The sequence below is a fragment of the Delphinapterus leucas genome, chromosome 3 (genome assembly GCF_059928025.1).
Source record: "Delphinapterus leucas isolate spDelLeu-1000000601 "Yukka" chromosome 3, BTC_Dleu_Yukka2, whole genome shotgun sequence".
NCBI lineage: Eukaryota > Metazoa > Chordata > Mammalia > Artiodactyla > Monodontidae > Delphinapterus > Delphinapterus leucas.
Genome location: NC_143131.1, coordinates 50,077,549 through 50,104,977, shown reverse-complemented (window position 1 = coordinate 50,104,977; position 27,429 = coordinate 50,077,549).

Below are 27,429 nucleotides of genomic sequence, written 5' to 3'. Positions count from 1 at the left end.
GAGAGGAGGGAAGGAAGAAGGAGGGGAGAGAGAGAACACAAGCACAAAGGCTTTTGCATGGGGAGTAGATCTTGGGAAGGGAGATGACAGATATGTCCTTGATGGCCTCACTAAAGGGGAGATCTGGCTGCTAAATTTGACCTTGCTCCCAAGTAACTGATGAAATGTAACATTAATATCAGAATAACGGTAATGAGCTACAGATGCAGAATCTCTGCCTGTGGAGATTGTAGACAAAATAGACTTTAAGGCAAAAAGCATTATTCAGGCTAAAAAGACTCATTACATAACTTTCTCTTAGGAAAGGTGGGGTTATTTGATTGTGGTGAGCTCAGTTCTTCCACGTCTGAAGAGAAGAAAAATTCAGTGGTAAAAAAAAAAGTGTTTGAAGCTAAATTTGGTGGTAATGTCTGAGCCTCAAGTCTCCTTGATCTTGTCATCCTAAAGAGTCGAATCTCACTAGTAAATCAAAATCAGGTTCAATGTCCAGTTCATTATTAGGCTCTGTCTTAGTTATACTTTTGGTGCTCTTTCTCTGACACTTGAAAATGCCAAATATTGTCCTAGTTGTTGGGTTAGAATAAATTAACTTCTTCATTTCTGCTTTCTTTGTAGTCTTTCTTGAGAATGTTCCTTTGAAGAAGTTGTATTTTCATCTGCAGTGATCTGACTAGACATTTTGCAGTTAAGGCGTCTCATTTCTGATCTACAGTTTGTTTTGTTCAATGGGATTTCAGTCATGCATCTTTGAAAAGCTCTGTCTCTGGAATTTTGGTTTACCCTTGTGAATGTTCTCACAGACTTTGGAAGCAATTCCTTATTGTTGTTGGGCTTTTCTTCTGTTTGGCAGCAGCCTTTCTACTGGTGTTTACCTTTTATTGATTTATGGTAGTAGGTGACCAGCCCCTTTTTTTGTCACTTACAGGTTGACCTCCGTAGCTGAGGTTTTTCTAAAACGGGCACACAAGGTATAAGCACAGATAACCTTGTAAATTCAGAGGCTGCTTCCCCTGAGTTAAAAATCTACAACTTCAGGGTGCTGGAACTTGACACTAATGAAAATTTAAACATACAGCTTAGTGCTTGATGCCTCACACTAAAAGGCTGCCGCAAATCTGGGTTTTTGAAGCTGGATTTGTGACATCTCTCTTTTTAGACCAATGGCCTTCAAATTCTGGTGTGCATCAGAATGATGCAGCTGGTAATAAGAAATACAGACTTCCAGGCCCTACCCCATGACATTGATTCACCACACCATTGATTCAGCAGATCCAGGGGCAGGGCCCTGGGATCTCCATTTTAACAAGCTCTGTGGGTGATTCTAATGCAGATCATCCTTTAACCTCCATAAAATAGTCGAGAAAGAGAAAAGTACCACCCCCCGCTCTGACTTCCAGCTGGACCTTGGTTGTGCTAGAGACTGTCCTGGCACTGACACTAGGCCCTGGTGTTCTCCTGGTGAACAAAAACAATTTCAGAGAGCTTCAACATCAGACAAGGCCACTGTGTGACCATGAGAGATCAAGACAAAAGCAAGACCACTCTGCAATCATATCTGAACACAGACGAAAACAAGAACAATGTATGAACCACAAAATACCAAAGATTCCCCCCAAGAACAATGTCCAAACCACAAAATACCAAAGATCCCCCCCTCTCCCAGCTAATACGAGTGACTGATGCTACTTTTCCAGTTACAGCTTATCTTCAGTTTATTCTGGCCTCCTTGTCAATATTTCTTGGTGATTGTGGTTATCTCCCCTACCAAGTTAGTATTAGTATTCTTATTGTTTATTTATTGAGATACACAATCATAGAATTACCCCTGCTTCCTCACAGCACCCAATTCAGAGCAAAGCCCTGCTTCCTTAACCCCTCCCCAACACAAACCCACATCCTGTAAGTCCTTTCTAACATTCTCTTGCTGAAACACACCCCCACCATAGTTCCCCACAGTGTGATTTTTCCTTTGCTACAACAAGTACTAAACCCAACTTGTTCAACTACAAGTGTATTCCTGGTGGGCTTTGGCTGGAGGGTATTGACAAGGCTCGCCAGCTGGACTGATGCTTTCCATTCTTTCTCTGTGGCCAAGGTGTGCTGGCCGCTCATGGCTACTAAGCCACTGAGGCATTTATACTCCTGGGCATGTGTGCTCCCTGCTGAGGAGATGTATGGGTATATACTGTATCAGTCATGATCCACACAGGACAGTGCATGTGAGGAGGGTAACTGAGGAGCGTTCAGTGAATTTGCAGAGGCACGGTCAATAAAGGATAATGAAGCAACAGGGATAGCACCAGCTAGGAGCTGGTACTGTCCCTAAGCCTGAAGGAGCAACAGCAAGGAGAGGTTACCAGAGACTGAGAGAGCCACAGAGGAGGCCCAGCAGGAGCGGTTGCCTTTGGAAGAGGAAGGCAGCCACTGCTGACCAACTGGAAAACAGGGCAGGAACTGGGGGGACAGATCCCCTGACTTCACTCCTCCCCCTCACTTTGGTCTGCCCAGTGTCTCTGTAGAAGACAAAGCCAGAGGCAAGAAAGCTCAAGATGAAGTCCATGTGGTCAGCCTCTAGAGACCAGAGCAGGGCAGAACTGGAGGGGCAAAGGCAAAAGCAGCAGCACCTTTACAGAAGTCTATTCTGTTTATTTACAAACCTATTCCTATCACCCGTGCTATAGATATGTGATGTTATCAAATGTTATATAAACGAACAACACCTAACTACAGAAGCAAAGATTCTATTCTTGATCCTATGAAACTAAGTTGAATGCTTTTTAATTGAAGAATAGTTGGTTTACAATATTATATTAGTTTCAGGTATACAACATAGTGATTCGATATTTTTACAGATTATACTCCATTTAAAGTTGTTACAAAATAATGGCTATATTTCCCTGTGCTGTACAATATATTCTCGTTGCATACCTATTTTATACACAGTAGTTTGTCTCTCTTAATCCCAGACCCCTATCTTGCCCCTCCCCCTTCCCTCTCCCCACTGCTAACTAGTTTGTTGTCTATATCTATGAGTCTGTTTCTGTTTTGTTATCAATATTCATTTGTTTTATTTTTTAGATTCCACATATAAGTGATAACATACAGTATTTTTCTTTCTCTGTGACTTATTTCACTAAGCATAATATCCTCTAGGCCCATCCATGTTGTTGCAAATGGCAGAATTTCATCCTTTTTAATGGATGAGTAATATTGTATGTATATACCACATCTTTATTCATTTATCTGTTGATGGACACTTAAGTTGCTTCCATACTGTCCATTGTAAGTAAAGCTGCTATGAACACTGGGGTGCTGTGTCTTCTCGAATTAGTGTTTTTGTTTTCTTTGGATATATGTGTAGCAGTAGAATAGCTGGATCATATGATAGTTCTATTTTTAGTTTTTTGAGGAACCTCTATACTGTTTTCTATAGTGACTGCACAAATTTTAATCCCACAAAGAGTGTACTAGGGTTCCCTTTTCTCCGCATCCTTGCCAACATTTGTTATTTGTTGACTTTTTGATGATAACCATTTGACAGGTGTGAGGTGCTATCTTGTTGTGGTTTTGATTTGCATTTCTTTGATGATTAGTGACGTCAAGCACTTTTTCATGTGCCTGTTGACCATCTGTATATCTTACTTGGAAAATGTCTATTCAGGTCTTCTGCCCACTTTTTAATCGGATTGTTTGCTTTTTTTGATATTGAGTTCTATGAGCTGTTGATATAGTTTGGATATTAACCTGTTATTGGTCATATCATTTGCAATTATTTTCTCCCATTCAGTAGGTTGTCTTTTCATTTTGTCAGCTGTTTCCTTTGCTCTGCAAAAGCTTTTAAGTTTAACTAGGTCCTATTTATTTATCATTGCTTTTGTTTCTTTTGCCTTCGGAGACAGATCCAAAAAAATATTGTTACAATTTATGTCACAGTGTTCTGCCTAATGTTGTCTTCTTGAAGTTTTATGGTGTTTTTTTTTTTTTTTTTTGCTGTACGCGGGCCTCTCGCTGTTGTGGCCTCTCCCATTGTGGAGCACAGGCTCCGGACGCGCAGGCTCAGCGGCCATGGCTCACGGGTCCAGCCGCTCCGCGGCATACGGGATCTTCCCGGACCGGGGCACGAACCCGAGTCCCCTGCATGGCAGGCGGACTCTCAACCACTGCACCACCAAGGAAGCCCCGTTTTATGGTTTTATTTCTTACATTTAGGTCTTTAATCCATTTTGAGTTTATTTTTGTATATGGTGTGAGGGAATGTTCTAATCTCATTCTTTTACATGTAGCTGTCCAGTTTTCCCAGCACCACTTAATGAAGAGTCTGTCTTTTCCCCATTGTATATTCTTGCCTCCTTTATCGTAGATTAATTGACCATAAGTGCGTGAGTTTATATCTGGGCCCTCTATTCTGTTGCACTTATCTATGTGTCTGTTTTTGTGCCAGTACCATACTGTTTTGATTACTGCAGCTAAGCTGAATGCTTTGAAAAGACTGAATAACAACAATAGCAAGAAGACACAAATGTCTGTGCTTACTATGTACCAAGTACTATTCTAAGTGCTTCATGTGTATTAGTCCCCAATTGCTGTTATAACAAATTATCATAAATTTAGTGGCTTAAAAGAACATAAATGTATTCCCTTATTGTTCTGGACCTCAAAATTCCAAGATGAGTCTTATAGGACTAAAATCAAGGTATCTGCAGGGCTGCATTCTTTCTGGAGGCTCTAGGAGAGAATCCATTGCTTGTCTCTTCCAGCTTCTAGAGGCTGCCCACATTCCTCGGCTGCGTCCCCTCCCAGAAATCACATCACTCCAACCTCTGCTTCCATCATCACATCTCCTCCTTTGACTCTGACTTTCCTGCTTCCCTCTTCCACTTTGAGGATCCCTCTTTCCTGTATAAGGATCCACCTGAAAAATTCCTTATAATCTCCCATCTCAAAATATTAACTTAATCATATCTGCCAAGTCTCTTTTGCCTGGTAAGGCAACATACTCACAAGTTCCAGGAAGTAGGATATGTATTTCCTACAAACAAGGACATTCTCCTATATAACCACAATATAACCATCAAAATCAGAAAACTCACAATGGTACATTACTACCATCTAATCCTCAAACCCCATTCAAGTTTTGGCAGTTTTCTGGATGACATCCTTTACAGTAAAAGAATCCACTTCTGAATCATAGATTGCAATTAACTGTCATGTGTCTTCAGTTTCCTTCAGTCTGGAATAGGTCCTTGATCTCTTCTTGACTTTCATGACCTTTTTGAAGATTACAGGTCAGTTATTTCGTAGAATGTTCCCCCATATGAATTTATCCAATATTTCCTCATTTTTTATTCAGGAATATAATACAAGTGATGAAGTGACGCTTTCAATGCATCTTATCAGATATTGTACAGTTTTTATTTGAACGACTACTGATGATATTCACTTGGATTACCTGATTAAGGTGGAATCTAAAAGACTGTAAAGCTACTCTTTTTCTCCTGCATTGTTTCTAAGTATTTTGTGAGAATGATGTGACTATGTAACTTTCAAACTATGTAAATACCCTGTTCACTTGTGGTTACCAAAGGGGAGGGGATGGGGGAGGGACGAATTGGGAGTTTGGGATTAGCAGATGCAAACTATTATATATAGAATGGATAAACAACAAGGTCCTACTGTACAGCACAGGGAAGTATATTCAATATCCTGTGATAAACCATCATGGAAAAGAATATGAAATAGAATATATATGTAAAAACCTTGTTCCTCATCCAACTTTCAATTCATTCATTCTTTCTTTACATTCATAAGGACTCATAATATCCTATTTTATTCATGGATTATAATCTATTAATATAATTACTTTAAATTGCCATCAATTTTTCCAGTAGCATCACCCTCAAACTAGCTTGATAGAGCCCCATCATTCATTGAGTGCTTCCTTGTTTTAGGCACAAGATATTTGGGGCTTAGCTTGTACTTTCCTGCCCCAACACCGCAATCAGCCATTTTTCCAAGGAGTCCTGAATCCTTTCAGTGGAGAATGGTATTAGACCTGGGAACCAGGTATATTCATCACTACTGGTTCTTACAGTTGACAGAGCTAAGGAATATATATTACATTTATAGTTATTTCTACATCTGTTTATATTGAAAACCATGAGCCACACTGAAGTCTCCAATTCCAAACCAACATCGCAAGGTTCCCTGCAGTTTTCTCCCTTTCCATGTTGAGTTGCAGGAGGGGTGGAGGTTATTATTTTGCCTTCCACATACAGTAACCCATTTAATTCTTACAACAACCTCATGATTTAGGGAAAATATTGCCAACCAGATGCCTCTTCATACCAAACATTATAGTGTGTATTTCAAATGGTTCAGGAAAAAAGTTCTTTGCACTCACAACTTCACTGTAAGTTTGTGATTGTTTCAAAAAAAATTTTTTTTAAGTTTACACTAAAAAAAAATCCTCTGTGGATCAACAGACTATGAGATACAATAGTGTGCATAGTATTCCTGGTAATCTGAGTGAGATAAAGGCATTAATACATTTTCCAAATTGGGGGAGAGGAGAAGAAAAAGAAAGATGGGATTTTAATCTCAGAAGGTGCCTCATATTTAACAACCTGGTCTGGTGGCTCAGAGTTGCAACCTTCAGCATGTCACTTCATGCATCCTTTCCATATGGCCATCTGACAGCCATCCAAGCCTGAGGTCCACTCAAGAGCTGGAGGATCCTGATTAGCTAATCAGCCATCTTGGCTGGGACACAGCCCATCAATGTGGCAGAATGTATTAGCCTAAAACCAACCATTGGGTGAATTTCTTAATGCTTATTCAGCTTCCTCAGTGAGAGAAAAACAGAATAAAATGCCACAACTCACTGAGGTCTCTGGTCCAAGTTCCTTACTTTATAGACAGAGAAACTTAAACACAAAGTAGTTACGGATTTAGGCAAGGTTTCACAGCTACTGAGTGTCAGGACTCAGTTACACGCAGGCTGCCACATACATGGTCCATGGCATGCATCACTGACTTTGTTGCAGATAGCAACAGGCTTTATCAAGTGGCAGTAGAACACTTTATCCCAGGTGGTTAGGGCTAGGAGTTTTTGGTTAATTACTAAAGTCAATCAAAATGGGAAAAGTCACAAAAAGTGGTATGTAAATACCTTAAACATTTTGTCTGATGGAGAGTTTTCCTGTGTGACTCAGTCTCCTGATTAGAGTTCCACAGTTGTCTTTCTTGCTTAAATCTGTCATGATTCATCATCTCTGATTTTCACTTTGTGCTTCTTTAAAGTGGAGTTAGAACTTAAAGATATTTTTCAAATAATTTGAGCGCAGAAACATTTTAATTTTTAGATTTTAATATTTTTTTCCTCTCACTCCTTTAGAGTTGTCTCATCCACATATAATTCAATAGTAATTTTATTAGATGTGTGAGTTGGGCAAATTACTTAACCTCTTTGTGCCTCAGTTGCCTTACTTGCAAAGTAAGACTGTCCAGGCTCATATTGTCTTTTCTCTTCTGTAGCCCTGGAATCATCCATTTTTCCAAGGAGTCCTGGCTCCGTTTAGTGAAGAATGGTATTAGAAACAAGATCTTGGCACTAGGTGTACTCCTCACTATTGGATAGCTGCTTTCCCTGGTCCTCACAGTGGACAGAGCCAAGGAACATATGTTACATATATATTTATTTCTGTATCTATTTACATATATTGAAAACCATCAGTCAGACTGATATCTCCTATTCCAAACCAACACCACAAAATTTTTTTCTAGTTTTTTTCCTTTCCATAGTTATAACTCCCTTCTCCAACCATGAATAATCTGGCTCTCATTATCCTTAATGTATTTACTTATTTGATCAATAGCCCTGTATGTAACCAATATACTATTTCTACTAACATTCTCTCCTGTGTGGGGTCTGTCACTCCATGCTCAGTCACCTCTCTGGATAGATAACCTGTAACTCTAAGTGGACCCTGATACCCCCATGCCGGGCTACCTCACACAGGGATGCCCACTTTATTGTGCTTAGACTCTGACTCACTGTGCTACATTGTCCCACCCTCCATGGATGCCCTCCTCATTCCATCTGGGATCTAACTCCCCACACTGGGCCAATTCCCTGTATGGCCACACTTGTTAACTTGCTCAAGGTCTTATACCCTACGCTAAGCTACCTTTCTACTCTATACCAGCTGCAGTCCCCTCAGGCTCGGACACCCACTCTGGGCCACTATGGCTTCCCCTTTTTTTGAGTGGATGCCAACCTTGCTCTGCACCACCTAAAAACTTTAGACCTTAATTGTTCAGGAAGAAAAGGGGAAGAGGCAGAGCCTTATTTTTAACATCTCTGACACAATGAAGACTGTCAACAGGGTAAAGAGAGATGGGACTGTTTGCATTCAACAAGGCAGTTTGGTGCTTCACATCTTGACCTATAAAAAATTATTTCTAGATTTATTTATTCTCAGAAGTGTGTTATTATTTTTTAAAAAAACACACTGATTACTTCTTCACTGGGAACAACAGCAGCATTCACAACATTCAAATATTCAATTGTTATTACCAAGATCTCTTATTGATAATACTGTCTTTTATTTCTTTTAAACTTCATCCCCTACTTAGCACAGAGGCCTTAACTGCCCCATCTCATGGTATTTAGCTCTTTATGTATTTCTGACAGATTCTTGAAGGCCCAGCACGCACTGGTATGATATAAACACTGTGGGCTTAGAAGTCAGATAGACTGCATTCAAATCACTCTAATTTATCTATCCTTTAATTTTTTATAAGAATTGAAGGTTATATATATGCGTGTGTATATGGGTGTGTGTATACGTATACACACACACACACACACACACACATCTGCCACATAATAAAGCATTTTTAAAATGTCCATTCTTATCACATCTACCTCCTTGGCAAAGCCTCATGTTTGTGTCTATCTCTTTGTTCATTCTTTCTCCTTTGACACCTGAGACTATGAGAAGAACTTCAGGCATGTAAAAACTGATCAATAACAACAGTTTTGCAAACCAGAAAATCGGTCAAATTTCTCACTGTAAACATATCACCTGTTTTTCTCAGAAGTTTCTGATCCACTAAGCATTCCTGGGACTTCCCTGAAAGAATTTAGATCTTGACAGTTTCAGGACTCTCCTAAGGTCTTTAGCATTATCCCAATGGTATAATATTATCATTACAGCCAATACAATATCATAGGAAAGAGAAGGTGGAAGCATCATTTCTGTAAATCTACCTCTTTCTGTGCTCAGTTTCCCAAGAATACATCCTGTCACCTACTCGTGAGAAAGTCCTTCTGGGTCCTAGCTTGCTTACCTCACTCTCTTTCAACTACTCATTGTTGAGCTGTGAGAATTCCCTGTTCCCTCCATGTTTCGAGGACCATTTTAAGAGAAGCAGAACTGGAAAATCTGTAAAAAAAAAAAAAAATCTATTAGTCCAGTCTGGCCCAGTTGGTTGGAAAAAAATCTATATTTGTTGCCATATAAAAATATTCTGTGCTACCCGGCATTATGTCCTTGTCTCTGAACCACGGTTCTGTTGAAACTGCTTTTTCCTCAGTTATTTTATTGTAATTTTATAGTGTAGAATCCTTCTGATTACTGAAGCCCTGTGCGGAGTGAGTATAGTGTCTCTCTCCTGCGATGAGATGGAAATTGTTACCCTTGCCCCCATGACACCGGACTAAAATGGGAAACTGCACTTGTGTAACCATCAGAGTACAGACCATATAAAAGAGGTACAGAGTTGTTTCCTTTTTAGAGGGTTTAATTAAAATCATTACTTAAAAATAAGCACTGCGACAACATCATGATTGTGCTATTTTCAAACTGTGGAACACCTATGAGAATTCAGGGTTCCATCAGAAAAGTGCCCCTTCTTGGTTCATATACGTACATTTATTGGCTTCAAAAATTTAAAGACATCTTTTAATCTTCTGGCAATGGCTGTGCTGATTATTTTATAGTTGTCTAAAAATGAGAGGCATATCAAAATAATTTAATATTCTGTAATATTTTAGAGGGCCATTATAAGACATTCTCTTTTACTCAGTAAGGATTAAATAACCAAGTCTATGTTTCTTATTGCTGATTTCTATGATTAAAGCAAGAACATATAAGCTAAGCTGATTGCAATATAAAGAATTATTCTCTTGGATCCTACTTGTATTCATTCTCTTTCTACATTTTAAAAACCCATTCATCAATTACTCTGCAGTAGTACCAGGACTTAGCATGCACATATTATCTTCTCATATTCCTTTGCAGTCTTCCAAAATCACGCGTGTGCATGTGGGTAAGTATATACCCACCCACACTCACAAACACATACACACACATGCAAGCACTTACAATGGCATCCAAACATATTTACCCATAATTATGTTCTAGGCACTTTATCGAACACAGATATTTTTGCATTCATTTGTGGAACCTGAAAAGAATCCATGCTTATGTTTGGAGTCTTAAAGCAAATTGTAATCTTATAAACAGGGAGGTGAACCTCAGAGGCAGTAGTCTTTTGATATGCAGCATAAGTGAAATGCTGCATAATATAAAATGATGGCGCTATTAATCCTACGGCACTGGCGGTACCCAGCCCCCCACCCCCACCCCACCCCCGCTACTGATACCAACACCATTGTCTCTGGCTTTAAACTTCATCAGTATGCAAACGGAGTGTCACTATGATGGGTGGTAACTTGGTTGGATGCACTTTCTACATTTCTGGCAAATGAGTATAATTATTTTCAGAGCTGCGGGCAACTCATGCATGTTTTATCCTCCATCTGGACCGGCACGGTACACAATAGTGATAAAAGATGATTTTCCCCCTTGGATGTTCACAGGCCATCATCGACACAGTCCTGATGAAATGGCCATGTATCCCCTAGCAGTTCTATATCTGCCACAGCTTGACAACAAAATTATTTCCCCATAGTACTAAAACACTTCAAATATTCAAGCCCTCTGTGCATATATTTGTGTTTTGAAGCATTCAGCGTTAACATAATGTGGTAATTTATAAACTGACAAATTAACTATGCAGAAATCACAGAGAAGCCTTATGAGGTCTGCAAAGCAGCAGAAAAGAAAGCAGAAGCTTTTTGCACTCTGTAATAATAATAATCCTATCAACTGTCGCAGATTGCCCGGCCTCCCATTGTTATAGCCATGCACTCTAAAGCTTGCATACTGTAGGTGATTCAGCCCAAGACGCCTGGCCCCAAACCATGCGGACCAGGAGGCTTGGCTCAGGCTTAATGTGCCATCCCTTTCTGGGTCTGAGGCTAATGGGGAAAAGGGCACCAATAAAAAAAATGCAAGTTGCCCATATTGATCACTGGGAGGCAGAAATGGATGTGTGGGATGGAAGTTGGAGAGGATAAGATTTGCCTTCAAGACAGGAAGTGAATTTAGGACTGGCAAAATCAATAACAGCAAAACTGAGATCATGCATGTGAAAGGACAATCAGCCGTCTTTGCTTCATGGTTATAAAATCATTTTAATGATTAAAATCCATCATCTTGCTAGCCCGCTTTAGCAAACGCTGGCAATCCTTACAGGCACACTATTGATCCTCAGACAGACAAGCTGAACGGAGGCAGCATTCATCAAAGGACGCCAAAGAGCGCATTTTCACTTTTATTGTATTAGCTTAATTCTCTTTCAGATGAATTAGAGACTAATTTTGCTAGAGCAAGGGGAGAGTCTGTGTATCTTCTGCTGCCCCCATCTGTTTAATGTGTAGATTCTTAGAAGGCAGGATTAATTTTTTTAGAGGCAAGAAAGTATTTACAAATTCTTTGTAAAAATACAGAACATTCCTTCATGGTATGCCACACCAGTCTCTCTTCCCTCCTTCCCCACTGTACCCTAATCTCCACTCCGCCTCCCCCAGTCACTCCTCCCACATACACAGGCACACTTGCTCTCTTACAGATTCACACATGCATGCTAAACCACACACACACACACACACACACACACACACACACACACACACCCCGTCCTTTAAATGGTATGTACCATGCTATGAGGCCTACCAAACATCAGACACTCTTTATCAGCAGTTGTGCCAGGGTCTCCATGGCAACAGTATAATAGATTTGCCCTTATTCAATCCCAGAGGCCACATTGAAGCGCAATGCAAAATTTGCTGGGGCCTGAATTCCTTTCAAGCCATGGCTCATGTGTCAGGAAACAAGTCAATGCACAGACAGCACTGCACATAAAGATGGAAAGGAACCTTTTCTCTCCACTGCTGTTTGCTCACAGTGACATTCAGAAGCCCAGGCTCTTCTAGATCTCATTTCTGTCTCGTTTTCTAGTTATTAATTCACTTCTTTGGGTGGAGAGGCGAGTGGGGGAGGGGGACGTCATGCTTTGCAATAATGAACCGCCAATGAAAGTGCAAAGCAAGCTGCATAAAAACGAAGCATGCATCTCAGCCTCCAAGGTTATATAGGATTCAATATGGCTGAAGCTCACCACAGCTGCAGACTAAATTCTGGAGCTTGAAGCACCCCAGTGCTGAGCACGAAGAGCAACCCAGCCAACTTCCTCAACCCATGCTGGAGTGGTATTTTGTGACACTCAAGCAACCTTCCCAGGGGTAGGAGAGGCAGAAAAATGGACACATGCCCTTGTCCTAAAACCAATCTCAGAAGACAGGAGGAATTCCCAGAAGCTCACACCTGAAGTACACTGTGGCTAAAACAAGCACAGCTTAAAAGTTAAACAATCATTTGTTTCAGGTTTATTTTAATCATTAGCTTTGGGACTTACAAGATGATTACTTTGTGGGTTAATTATTATCTGCGCTGTGGCTTTCCAAACCCAATTGCTCAACTTCATTATTGTACATAGTGATCCATAGCTGTTTCCTAAAATTACCTGTCCAAGTATTTTCCCCTTTGATTATCACTGAGAATTTGCTATTTTTCTCCCGGAGTTGGAGCTCTGCATAAATGACTTGGTTGGGAGATGCTTGTGTGATTTTGAAGATTGAACTAGAGATATTGCAGGCAAGTGATAGAATTCAATTGGCAATACTATTAGGATGTGAACGAAGCCTCTTAAGGAGCTTTGCCTGGGTGAAGCCTGATTAACTTCAGGGCAGTGATTCTCATACTTTAATTTAACATGCATAAAAAGCAGCGGGAGTATTGTTAAAACACAATTTCTTTGTTCTTTTTTGTGGTTTTTTTTTTTTTTTTTTTTTTTTGCGGTACGCGGGCCTCTCACTGTTGTGGCCTCTCCCGTTGCAGAGCACAGGCTCCAGACGCGCAGGCTCAGCGGCCATGGCTCACGGGCCCAGCCGCTCCGTGGCATGTGGGATCTTCCCGGACCGGGCCACGAACCCGTGTCCCCTGCATCGGCAGGCGGACTCTCAGCCACTGCGCCACCAGGGAAGCCCAAAACACAATTTCTTAAACCCCATCCGCAGAGACTCTGACTCAGTAGATTAGGGCCAGCGTCCAGGACTTTACAGCTCTAACATGCTCACAGGTGATGCCTGTGCTGCGGGTCCAAGAGCCACTGCTTTAGGCCAATTTCCATGAACAAAAGTTCCTCAGCCTCTGACTTAAAGTTTATTTTGACTGTTTACCATAGCTTCAATTTCAGTGTTATTCTTGAAGGGCATTTGTCATCCTAATATAATTACCCCCTTCTCCAGTGGATCAGATCCACGATTTCACCTAGCACCTGGGGGACAGGGTGGATGGAAGCCATGGAGAAAAGTGTCAGAAGATCAGGATATATCCCCAGAACTAGTGCTATGCCTGCCATATATTAGGACTTGATGAATATTTTTTTGGATGAAAACCTGAGTGAGTAAATACGATAGAATTTCAAAGCTTCTATACTTCAGGAAAGCAATCTTAAATCAAGAATATAGGTGTTCTGTGTTTTATTTATATTGAAATATATTCAAATGTCATACATTTGGTTTTTAAAAGTGGCATATAAATTTTTGTGGGGGAAGAGAGATTAAATAGCACTTTAAATTCTTCTAGGAAGTTGGAACCATAGGATGAATTACTGTAGAGAGCAAAATCCTTTTATGATTAAAAACATTACTCTCTAATTTAACTATTTTTACAAGTTTGGGATTTCTTCAAGTGAAAAACACTGCATTTTCATTTTAACAATCACCAGCTTTGCTTTTTACTGAACAAAATAAATGTGTGCATTTCTGCCTTATGTTTTAAACTTGAAATCATCGTTTCCTTCTTTTCATTTTCTGCTCCTTCTGGTTTGACCCTAAAATCTGAGTCATTTTTACAAATAATCAGTTTTAACAAAAAGTTGAGCCAATATCACATAACACTGACTTAAGACGATTCTGCTCACTTTGACCCACGTTTGATCACCTGTGCTAAGTGAGCTACGCACTGGAAAGTGGCCACTGCAGGTGGTGGGATAGGGGAGGAAGAGGGGAAGTAAACTGTGAATTACAGTGACCTGCTATGTGAATTACTTAATATACAATGAATTCACGATAAGGTAATAGCCGTGTTTTTCATCATCGCACTTTGGAGTATCTCTTCGGTTCTAAGGTTTTTCTTTCTACAACAAGGCCAAAGGCACCAAAGTGAGCAGCCCCTTAGGCAAGGACCCCACTGGGCCTTCTCCGCCCTTCCAACAGGGAAGGCACAGCAGAGATAGGAGAAGAACTGACTTCTCTTTCCCACCTTGCCTTTACCACGTGCTACTGTAAACTGCTTTGCCCTCCCAGGAAGGGCAGCCTGTCACACTGCCTGAGTAAATGTCCCCTCCCACACTCAACACCCTGTCACAGGCTACCCAAAGGGGAGAATGAATTTGGAGTGCTATCAACAACTTTCAATTCACTAAGTATTTATTGAGCACCTGCTGTGTGCCTGGGTCTGCACTGCACTCTGACAGCACGAGTGTGAATGAGACACTCACTTTTATTACGAGGTGGTTACAACCAGGGAAGTCTGTTTTTCATCACTTTATAATAACTTTCTCCTCCATAATGCTTTGCAAACTGGAGTTTGCCCCAGTGTGTCTGGAACCACAGATTAGACTTGTTGTTACTTCCTAACGTTTCCATTTTTCTTGATTTTATGACACAGATTTTTCTAATTCATGCTTTAAGCTTTGGAAATATGCATGGATGCCTCTCACACTCAAAGTATGCATTAGATGGGTGGGTGTCCTTTTTTTCTGAGATAGACTGAGCTACATCTTAGAACTGAGGAAATAGAGGAATTTAAAATGTTATTTTTAACTTTAAATATTTCTACTACTGCACAATATATCGATTTAAGCTACTTTTAAAAGGAATAAACAAATACAAGACTTCAAAGAAGTCTCTCCTTTGTGGAGGAGTTTCAGGCTCTACCTCCAGAGTCTCTGAACTTGGCCTTTCTGCCATTAGGGGATTCCAGGGGAAACTGAGAAACCCTGGTTTAGGTGATACAGCATTTGTAAATGCCAGAGTGAAAATAGGAAAACGTCTGAAGGATGAGCATGATGCTGAGCTTTCCAATCAGGCTCTGGACCTGAAAACAATGAGACACACACGCTTTTCAATGAACTCGTTCATTTTCACTTTATAAACAACTCCCCACCCCCCGGCCCCGCCCAAGAAAAGCTGGTCTATCCTTTCCTGCCACATTGTTGTGTTTTTCATCCTTGCCCTTGCCTCAGTTCTTTGTGACCAGCACAAACTCTGGACCCTGCCTCTTCTCACTGTCCTGCCTGGCCACCTGTCCAGCCCTGTTCTCAGTGGTAATGACCAGCAGTCCATGCCTTTCTTGCCAAGTGGAGCCGACGTTCTGTGGACCATTGTTTTATGGGGCCACACTGCTGTCCCCATTGCTGTCCCTACAGGACACTCATCAACAGCTGTGGGAGGCTTCCCATCCTGGCCCATTTAAAAGGAAGGCCTGGAAAGACTTCTTGGAGCATCAGTTCAGAGCTCCCACAACCAGCCAAACAATACGCAGTTATTCAAAATCTCCAATTCATTTTCCTCTGCTCCTACCCTTGAGAGAAAACTAATTTGCAGAAAAATAGCCCCTGCCAGCTAACTTCTCCTCCTAAATGTATGATGACCCTGAACTCTTGTTTCTGTGGGTACTTACTCTCATAGTAAATGCACAAGAGTACTGAAAAGCAGTCTTTAAAAATCTCCCCCCTTGATACGGGGATATATGTATATGTATAGCTGATTCACTTTGTTATACAGCAGGAACTAAAGCAATTACACTCCAATAAAGATGTTAAAAAAAAAAACCTCCCCCTTGCCGCCACCCCTCCCCCACCCAGTCCGAGAGATGCTTTCTTTTCCGTTTATTCTTTGCTTCTCTTTTTAACGTGTGTGCTGAAATTGGCACTTTCTGTTTTCAGTTCATTCCCTTCTTATTCTCAATGCAGGCAGCAATGGAGAGACGTGCCCAATTTTTCCAGTCCCTGCACTTGGCGAACCCATGGGTGACGGATTTAATGTAACAGGCTCTACCTTACGTATCACTGTTTAAGTGAAGTGGCTGTGCCGGCTGGTGACGCATGGTGTCATCCAACGCCCCCCATGCAAGCCGGGCAACACGGCTGCCTCCTCTGTTGTCTGAGTAAATAACAGGGCTAATGGCATTTGGGGCAAATGGGAATCCTATAGACCACATGGGCTTGTGGGTCTCTTTTTCACTTTTCTTTGTCGAGAAGCCTTCTCTCTCTCTCCTCTCTGGAGCTTCACCACTGTGGCCTGCCTTGGTTATCTGGGGGAGGAGGGAAGGTCTCCTGAAGTTCAGGATTTTGTAACTAAGATTGAACGCCAGGGAGAATGGATGCCAAGGTCAGGTTAAGAATAAAGAAAATTGATTTGGAGGTCAGGGTCACCACGTGAAAAGCCCTGAATGCTGCCAAAATATTTTCATTATCGCTGTTTTTGTTATGGAAAAGACCAGGCCCTGTGTAAGGATGCTAAGAGGTGGAAGCCCAGGCTGGAGAAAGGGAGTCTGAGAGAAAAAAGGGGGGCATTAGAACTCTAGGATTTACTTGCATCCTTGAGTTCTTTGCCTGGAGTTTGCCTCCCTTGTATAAAGTATGTGGCTGGACAAACATTGATAATGAGGCTTTTTCCCACAGAACCGGACAATTCTGAACTCTGTCTCTCTCTCCTGGTGCAGAGAAGCTGGATACAGATTCCTCCAGTTCTATTTGCAGGAGTAAGCTATTTCATGCACCACTGTGATTCTACTTTTCGCCCATGTCTACAACATATCTGCAACACAGGGCTGTATATTTTAGCAAAATCCTGTTATTATTGGAGCTCTGACCCGATTTTGTTTCTATATTCTGAAGTAGAAAAGACTTCAGTGGCATGAAATTAGCAACACATTCTGCTAGTGTGTTAATTGTGTGAGAGCTTTTGGCAGGAGAATCTCCTAGCACAACACGGAGTTTATTTTTTATTTAAATTTGGTAGTGATTTCATATTTGTTTAAAGAAGAGGCACCATGGCGGCTTAAACCACTTGGGACTTACTGTATGTTCAGGAAAAGAAAAAAAAAAGTCTGCCTAATGCAGTGGTGCAGAAGGAATTATGTAATTGTTTTTTACTTAGCAGGGAAGCTGCTATCATTGATTTCTAATTTGTTATGAGAAATTGGCATGCCCAGGCAGTGGTTTGGGACGTCCTTGGGCCCCAGTGCAGTATCCAAATGCAGTTGTATCTGGTCAGTAGCAGATTAGCTGCTTTGATAAAAACAAACACACGTGAAAAACAAAGTCAAAAATCTCCCAGGCTAAAAAGAAAAAAAAAAAAATCTCCCAGGCCAGAGTAGCTGTTTTTCTCCAATAGATACCCTTTCTGAATCTCCCCAAGACCCATGGGGACATTGTACGAAACGGCTATCCTCATAAACATGTGATTGGGGGCGGGAGCAATGCCCAGAAAGAGGAAGGAGAGACAGACAAGCCAAGAGATGTGTCCCACCAAAGAAGACAGACCCGCGCCCCGATCTCAGGGGCAGGAGGCAGCTCTGAAAAAGGAAAAAGATAAAATAACATTTACTGAACACTTATCAATACAATCTACCAGCTACTGCACTGGCTGGCATATGCCATCTCACTTCCCTGGCCATACACTAGATAGGTGATCCTCTGCTCACCCTGAAATCAGCAGCACTCTGCTCCCTTTCCCCCTTTATTCCCAGCCTCTTGCCCATCTCCTTTCCCTGCACTTCTCTCCTTGCCCACTGCCCACCACCAGGTTCTCTGAGAGGCTCTGAGCTGCCCTGGCTGGTTGTCAGCTCTTCACCGTGTGGCTCAGGCCAGCAGTCCAAAGCAGGACAAACAAGGGCTCTTTTCCCAGGTACCATTGCTTCTGTGACATGTATTTCTCCATAATAATAAGCAATGAATTTGACTCAGGGTGTATAGCAGAAAGGCACAGAACAGAACTCCAGTCCCAGCTCTCCCTCTTGGTGCCCTTAGGAAGGTGATTTACTCCCTAGGCCTGGGTTTCTGCATCCATGAGAGATGGCCACACTTTGGGCCAGGATTACACAAAGTGATGGATGTAGAGCACTGAGCCCCAGGGCTGGCTCACGTCCCCATTAGGTCCCTTTGCTTCGTGACCCCATTGTCATTACCATGACATCTATTGAACCCACGTTAGGGGCCAGGCACCATGCCAAACTAGGCATGAACAGAGATGTCCCTGGAGGTACCACGGAGTTTGTATAAAAACCTCATTTAATCCTCACATAATCTGGAATGGACAATGTGACAATCCTCCTTATACAAATAGGAAACCTGAGGCTTAGATGAGGAAACCACACTGGGAAGAAGAGAGCCAGGATTTCACCTTGATTTGTCTGATTCCAAAAACGTATCCTTTAATTCAGTGGTTCTCAACCCTGGCTATTTGGGGAGCTTCTAAAACACTGATACCAAGACCACTACTCCAAGTCAACGGAATGGGGTGGAAGTGAGGTTGAACATCTGTTGCCTTTAAAAGTTCCAGGAAGTATCTAACCTGATACTCAGTAAGTGATGAAATCACTGTCTTAATTATGCTCCCGTTTAGCCCACCTACCACTGCCCATGCCCACAAGCTAGGGCTTCTTAACATAGGAGTTTCAACTACTAACTGTTCAAAAATAATAGACCAGTATTCACCACTTAAGAAAGACTTACTTTGGACTGGGCACTTTATGTTATCTTTGATTCTTCAGGCAACCATGTAGAAATGAAATGTAGTCAGTTTTCCTGGTTTAAAGAACTGTTATAAATAACTTACTGCCTGGTACAAATAAGCTCTCAGTAAATAGCATTACTCAGTTAACATCATCATCTTTATCATCACTTGAATCCCCAGAGCAGCCTCCAGACCAGTCGACTCTGTCTCCTAAACATCTAGGGAATCTGTTCCCTTCTCACCGTCCCACCTCCACTCCTGAATAACCATCTCACCTGGACAGCTGTGACAGGCTTCTAACAACTCCCATGTCCAACCTCATCCTCCTCCAATCCCTTTTCTACAAAATAGCCAGGGTGATCTTTTTAAAACACAAATATTTAACCTTCCTTGAAAATAGGGATAACTAACAGGCACTGTGTGAGGTTTTGTAAGGTTGAGCCCTTCATAAAAGCACCCAGTGGAGGGGCAGATAAGTGCTAAATCTTCTCCCTGCTCTGCTTGCCAAGACTGCTAGACTGGGAGACTGCACTGGCCCTGAGGACAGGATGCTTTTTTGTGACTCATGGGCCTGGAGTGAGTGAGTGAGTGAGTGTGTGTGTGTGTGTGTGTGTGTGTGTGTGTGTGTGCGTGCGGGGGGGGGGGGGCTTGGTTTAGGGAAAGGGATATGTGCTTTTCTAATCCACTCAGAAGTTTTGTAGTAATAGCAACTGCCCTGAAATTGAACCTACCTCACTGAGTTATTATGCCAGATAAATGTAGAAATTTAAATAAAACGGAGGCTCCCTAGGGGAGTTGAGTTTGAACCCAGACTGGCAGTCTCTAAAGCACCTATCCTAACCCCTGCTGTTTTCCCTGGGATTCAGAGAAGTGATTCTCTCAGGGGGATTCTACAGATAGAAAATTCTATGGGCAAGCCAACTGGTAGAAGCTTAACAGAAGTGGGAGGTGCAGTTTCTCCCTTCAGGGCCAAAAGTAGGCCAACAAAAGCCAACCAGCTTATTCCCCTTGCCCATCTAGTTAAGTCCCCAATTCCTTTGACCTTCAAAAAAATGCAAAACTTTTGACAATGTAGGTAACGAGGGAAATGGTTATGCTGGGTACCTGACCTGACCTCTGTTTCAAGTGGATTCATTCCAGGCTACCTACCTGACAGGTGGGGTAGAGAAAAAGAACATGTGATTTTAATGTGATAATCTATCACTCTTCTTCCTTATCAGCTCACCGCCTTTGCCGACCCTCAGCTTGAATGCTTGGCCCAGCATTCTAGAAGGAGATCCCTTAGAAATAATCTACGTCAGTGGCTGGCATCCCAAAACCCCTTTAAGGATGGGGGTCTTCACATGACCTATCATTATTTCTAAACTTACATGTGTGTTAAGGTGGCACAGATTCACTAAAACATCTTATTTCTTTGCCTTTGACTAGAACTTTAATAACTAAATGTGTTAAAACTTTGGACATCTCCTGCTAGGTTCTGGATAGCAGCTATGTCTTTAATTGGTAAAAATGCAAATAAAATCACTGTGACACCAAATCACACTCAGAGTCCATGGCAGAGTTCTGATTTCCAGACCAAGGTTTAGTTCCATCATACCATCCCGTCATTTTCTTGACATTTAGGTCAATGACAAATCTTGTTTCAAATAAACACATCTTGTGATAAACAGCTTCAAATCACACAGCTTGAATTTCAGTACAATAATTTTTTCCCCAAATTTCACTGTAAAGAAAACTTAAGCTACTATAAATTTAAAACCAGATCACTTGCCACCAACAGAAATATTATGAACACCAAGCATTGTGATGGAATTCCAGCTCACTATGGTTGCCTACCAGGGCTCTGAAACTGAGGCCTATTTGCTCTCTGTTACGGAAAGGAAGCAGGAACTGGGGAGGGGAAAGGAAGCAGGAACTGGGGCGGGGGGGGGCATGGATTAGGTAGTGTTAGAGAGGTGTTAAAGGAAAACTGACTCCAAACTGTGGCTTTCTCTAGACTTATTCAGAATATGGAAAGACAGTTAAAAAAAAAAAAGAAAGAACTTTCTCACAAAAATTATCTCGTGTTCCTGCTGCCTTCAACCCATGGGAGAAATACATTACAGAGGTTGTGAAGGAAGTCAGAAATGGAGGCTCCGCCCCATCCACTGTCCTCGCCTCTCCAGTCTGACCAAGGAGCCACCCCATTTTCCTCTTGGATGAACCATCTCTACTTCTCCTTCTTCTCCATGGTTTATTGATCCTTTTATCCCCTTTGCTCCCTGATCCCAGGCCCTGCCTCTACATTACTGGTTCTCGAGTCATAGCGTTCCCTGTTGGATGGTGAGGGGAAGCTTTGAATCTCAGAGATCCAGGAGGAGAGTTGACAGCGGTGGTGGTGATGGGTAAAGCCCACTGTTCTTAACCAGGTCTGCTATTCCTGCTCAATTATCCAGGCTTGTTTAGTCCTTTAGTTCTTCCTAGTTTGCACTTTGCGGTGGGAATGCAGCTAAGCCTAAATGTTAATCCTGACGCCCTGACAAAGCCCTTTGTCCCTTCCTACCTTCACCCTCCTTCCTGTCTCCCTGCTCCTCCATAACAAGCAGGGTGCTCCAGTCTTGCCCTTGATAGCCTTTACTCTGTCCTGCCTTCCTAAGGCATTCATAAATTGCAGTACTATTTTGGCATTCAATACGTAGGCTAGAGAGGTTATTTAATTGCCCAACATTTTTATCCTGTTCACCATGCTACGTTGGTGAATTCTGGAAATTGAATCATCCAAAGCCAAACAGAATGTGGCTTTGGATACCAGCTTCCTTGTTACCTGAATCTTCTCAATTAGTTCCTCCCGGTCCATGTCCCTTGTGTTTGTTTATGCTGCAAAGCCCTGATTATCTAAAATTCCTTTATCCAGAAACTCTGTTATCTGAAGTGAGGTTGTGTTACTGGGTATGTTTTATTTACTTTGAAAACTGTCTAGCTCACTTGAACCCCTGCTTGCCCAATTTAATTCAACGCTTGCCTAGATTCTTCAGATCATCAGGGCCTTGGGGATCCCTACTCCATTTTCTTATTGTTTAACTTCTGCGGCAGAACTCCAATTTGTCTTACTTTCTATGGTGGAAACACATGCCATGTTATGTGAATCCTACAGTTTTTCCACTATCTTTATTCCTGCCTACTTTTAAAAACCCACGTTAAAAAAATAAAGAATTGGACTTTTTAAGCTCCTTTGGTACTCTGAAGCAACACTGTCAAAGGGAAATGATGCTGCCTTGCATTTAGGGACCTGTTTCTTGGCTTGGTTCTATAGTTGACTGTGTAACTTAAAACAAACCCCCTAAGACCTCACATATTTTCATTTCTCAATCAGCCTATTGGGGATAATGGTGTCCAGGCTTCCTTGTTATCTGATGTTCTGTAGATAATAGAGAGTATAGCTGTGGAGAAATTTAGAGGGGAAATATCTTTTTTATAATTAATCTAGAGAGAGAGTTATTCAGAATTAATTAATAATTAATCTAGAGAGAGAGTCCTTAATAATTATTTTTGTAAGAGCTCACATTTGGCAAAGATTAAGATTAAGAAAACATTGGACTGAGGTTTTCTGTGGACAATACAGAAATGCTGATTCCCATAAAATGAGCACCCTCACTGTCCGGGAACGCTTCCCATGATAGAAAGAAATATCACTACTTCTTTTAGAAGTTTTCATTATTGAACATTTAGTTAGATATTTCTTTCTTGAATAAGGCAAGAAATACCCCATTGGGGAATATTACTCAGCCAAAAAAAAGAACAAAATAATGCCATTTGCAGCAACACGGATGGACCTAGAGCTTGTCATACAGAGTGAAGACAGACAGAGAAAGGCAAATATCATATGATAACACTTATATGTGGAATCTAAAAAAAATGATACAAATGAACATATTTACAAAACAGAAATAGAGTCACAGATGTAGAAAACAATCTTATGGTTACCAGGGGGGAAAGGGAGGGGAAGGGATAAATTAGGAGATTGGGATTGATATATGCACAATACTATCTATAAAACAGATAACTAATAAGGACCTACTGTATAATACAGGGAACTCTACTCAATACTCTGTAATGACCTATATGGGAACAGAATCTAAAAAGAGAGTGGATATGTGTATATGTATAACTGATTCACTTTGCTGTACAGCAGAAACTAACACACCATTGTAAATCAACTATACTCCAAAAGAAAATTTAAAAAAAAATAACCCACTGAGAAATTTTCACCTGCCTGTCCTTCTGCAATTTAATATACCAACCATTTACCAAGCACCTACTATATGCAAAATCCTGTGTCAATCATCTAGGATTACAGAGGTAAACTCAGCTTGGTTACTACACTCAAGATCTTTGCAAATGCTCTACAAATGAAGGGTCAAATGCAGTGTTGGATATTTTAAAGACAGAGATACTCTGCTACTGGCTAAGATGGAGTTATAGAGGCCAGACTTACCCTCCTGCTTGGAACAACCAAAATAATGAACAAAATCCGTGCAACAACAACTTTTAAGACACTGGATATCAGGCAACAAAAGAAAGTGATTCCCAAGAGATGGGAAACAATTATCCCTATAAAATAAGCTCTACAAAAGCTTACTGCCTGGAGAGAGTTTTCAGGCCCCCGTGCAGGGAAAGGGAATCCAGGCACAGGAGTCCGGTGGACTCCCTGAGAGAAGTAGACTTGCTGGAGACCACGACAACCAGAGTTTGCAAGACAGACTATTCAAGAGGAGAGAGGTGCTCAGAGTAAGAACACGAGGCATCTACAGAGCATCCTCCTTGACTATTCCACAGGGTACTGATCGAGGAATGCACGTGAGGAAGCTGCCCACTGAGGAAGGTACCATCCCCCCAAAATTAAAGGGAACAGGACCACAAATAGTGCCTGTTTCCACCAGCCAGACTGAAAAGCCTTATAATTCATGGGGGCACTGGGTAGAATACACAGAAGGCTCTTTTCTCAGTAACGAAAAATAATTCACCCTAGACTAAACACAGCTCTGGTTCCACCTAACAAATCTTAGAAACAAGACCCGAAAGGAGCAGACTGTTTACAAGTAATTTAACTGCATCCCAGAACAAAGCTCAGGAATATTTATAGGAATACAAAAGTAGCCAGTACCTAACAAAGGAAAATTCACAATGTATGGCAGCCAGTAAAAAATGACCAGTTATACAAGGAGGCAGGAAAATATGACCAATGATGAGGAGAAATAACAACCAGTCAAAACCAATCCAGAACTGACACAGATGTTAGAACTAACAGACCAGGACATTCAAACAAGTATTAAAACTGTATTACAAGGGCTCAACTAGTGAAGTACGAACATGGAAGATATTTAAAAGACCCAAATTGAACTCTAGTGATGGAAACTACAATTTCTGAGATAAAAATTACACTGAATGGATTTAACCACAAATTAGATACTGCAGAGAAAAAAACCTTTAGGGAATTTCAAGAAACAGAAGTAGACACTATGGCCAGTTAAACATACAGAGGAAAAAAAATCTAAAAATTGGAGACTCAATGATCTTTGGAACAACTTAAAGCAGTCCAATATTCATGTAATCGAGGTCTACAAAGAAAGTAAATAGGATAGGAAAAAAAACAAGAAACAAAAAACTGAAGCCCAAGTATGGGAAACATAAAGAAAACTAAAATAAAAAAAACAAGAAACAAAACACTGAAGCCCAAGTATGGGAAACATAAAGAAAACTAAAATAAGGAACATCGTAAACAAATTGTTCAAACTAATGATAAGGAGAAAATCTAAAAAGCAGTCAGAGGAAAAAGACACATTGTGTACAGAGGAAGGCCAACAAAAAAAGGATGACAGCAGTTTCTCATCAAAAACAATGCAACTGAGATGAGAGTGAGCAATATCTTCAAAGATGAAAACCTGTCAGCCTAGAATTCTATACCTAGTGAAAATACCTTTCAGAAATGAAAACAAAATAAAGACTTTTTAGACATACAAAAGGGAAAGAGTTTGTCACTGGCAGATTCATGTTACCATAAATGCTAAAGGAAGTTCTTCAGGCAGAAGGAAAAACAATACCAGATGGAAATCTAGATCGCCACAAAGGAATGAAGAACGCTGGAAATGGTTCTAACATAGGTAAGTATATAAGATCTTTAAAACTTGGTTAAATCTCTCTAAAAGATAATTGACAATTTAAACAACAAGAATAAAGTAAGGTTATAATATATATAAAGGAAATGTATGACAAAAATAGCACCAAGCCTTGAGGGGAGAAATGGATGTGCTTCATTATTAGGTTCCTAAGCTCTGTGCGAAGTACGGTGTAACAGAACAGGGGGTTTTAGCGAAGAAGACAATAACAGAGGTCAAAGGGAATCATAAAAAGTACTCAGCCTAGGGACTTCCCTGGTGGTGCAGTGGTTAAGAATCCGCCTGCCAACGAAGGGGACATGGGTTCGATCCCTGGTCTGGGTAGATCCCTCATGCTGCAGAGCAACTAAGCCCACGCGCCACAAGTACTGAGCCTGTGCTCTAGAGCCCATGAGCCACAGCTACTGAGCCCACGTGCCACAACTACCGAAGCCCATGAGCTCTAGGGCCCACGTGCTGCAACTACTGAGCCCGCGTGCCACAACTACTAAAGCCCGCGCGCCTAGAGCCTGTGCTCCACAACAAGAGAAGCCACCGCAATGAGAAGCCCACGCGCGACAACGAAAACCCAACGCAGCCAAAAATAAATAAATAAATAAATAAATTTAAAAAAAAATTCAGCCTAAAAGAAGGCAAAAATAGAGGAAATAGGGATGGGAAACTGATGGGAAAAAAACAGATTTTATCATCCACTCTGGACACAAAGAAAAAACTACATTGCCCTTTCCAAAGTAAACAGCCTCCCCTTACGTGGAAATGCTGCCAAGGCCTCATCTGAGGCAGGTACTTCACGAGATGTTTGTCCTCCCCAGGATCTGACCTTGCCCTCCTGTCATTATCAATAACTGGAGTCAGGTCTCAGCACAGCCTGATTCAGGAAGTACAATGTCTGCTCCTTGTATACCAAAAGACTTGCAAGATGGCAAATAGGTGCTTGCAGAAACCAGGGAAACACACATGGAAGTGCATCTTGAGAGGGTTGGACAAGGGAGACCTGCATATAAAGATGGATGGGAAGAATTTATTGATATGGGAGCATTCTTCCTTGACTTAGGATTTAACATCCTGGCAAAAACACCAGGATCTAGTCATAACACATTGCTGGCCTGACTCTTTGAAGCTTGGATACAATAGATCCAGTAATAGATCACAGTAAATAAGGTATAGTTGTTAGAATGACCTTGGTAGACTATCCAGGAAGGGTCAAGGGGGGATAGAAATGTTAAAATGGATTTATTAGCGAGATCAGAGAATTCTCCACTTGTCTATATTCTCCAGGAGGTCCTAGAAGACATTCCGTTGACTAAAGCAATAAGAAACACACTGATGAAGAAAACACTGGCATCTTTTGAGAAACTCCAATGCTAACTGTTTCCTATAAACTGGGGTTGATAGGAGGAGATGCTGCCATGGGCCTAGGCTCCTCAGCATCGATCAGGATGATAGGTTTCTGGATTGTCAGAGGCCAGGTGGCAATTCTTAAGTAAAAGTAGAAGGATCTGTGATTACCACATGGGCAACAAGACTGGAAGATGCTTTGGCCCTCGGGCATTTATGGCAGTGGCTAAAAGGCCAGAGTGTTCCCAGTGATGAGACAAATGAACAGCCAACTAGAGTGGTGTTTAACCTGCACAAGTGGATTTGAAAAATTGAGAGTTAGCACAAACACACCTCAAAGTAGATCAAATAGGTTCACAGACCCATCTTGTAGTTACCATCCCATTCCCCAAGTGCATAATTTGGATTGATATTCAAAGTAGCCGGCAGAATCCTCACCTTGGTCCCTGACCTATGCAGTAAGAGCCCTTAGGATAGGAAGGGACAAGTGGGCACTATCCATCTATCTGAAAACTATCCAGCCCCAGCTCCACCAGCCAAGGGAGTAAACCCAAGTCAACATTGCATCCTAAAGAGAATTGGTGTCACCATCAAAGACAAAGAATACGGGGATGATGCTCTCGATCATATCCCTGTATAATTCATCTATATGGCCCTTAAAAAAGTTAACTGACAGATCATGGTGGATGACAGTGGACTACCACAAAACTAACAGAGTGG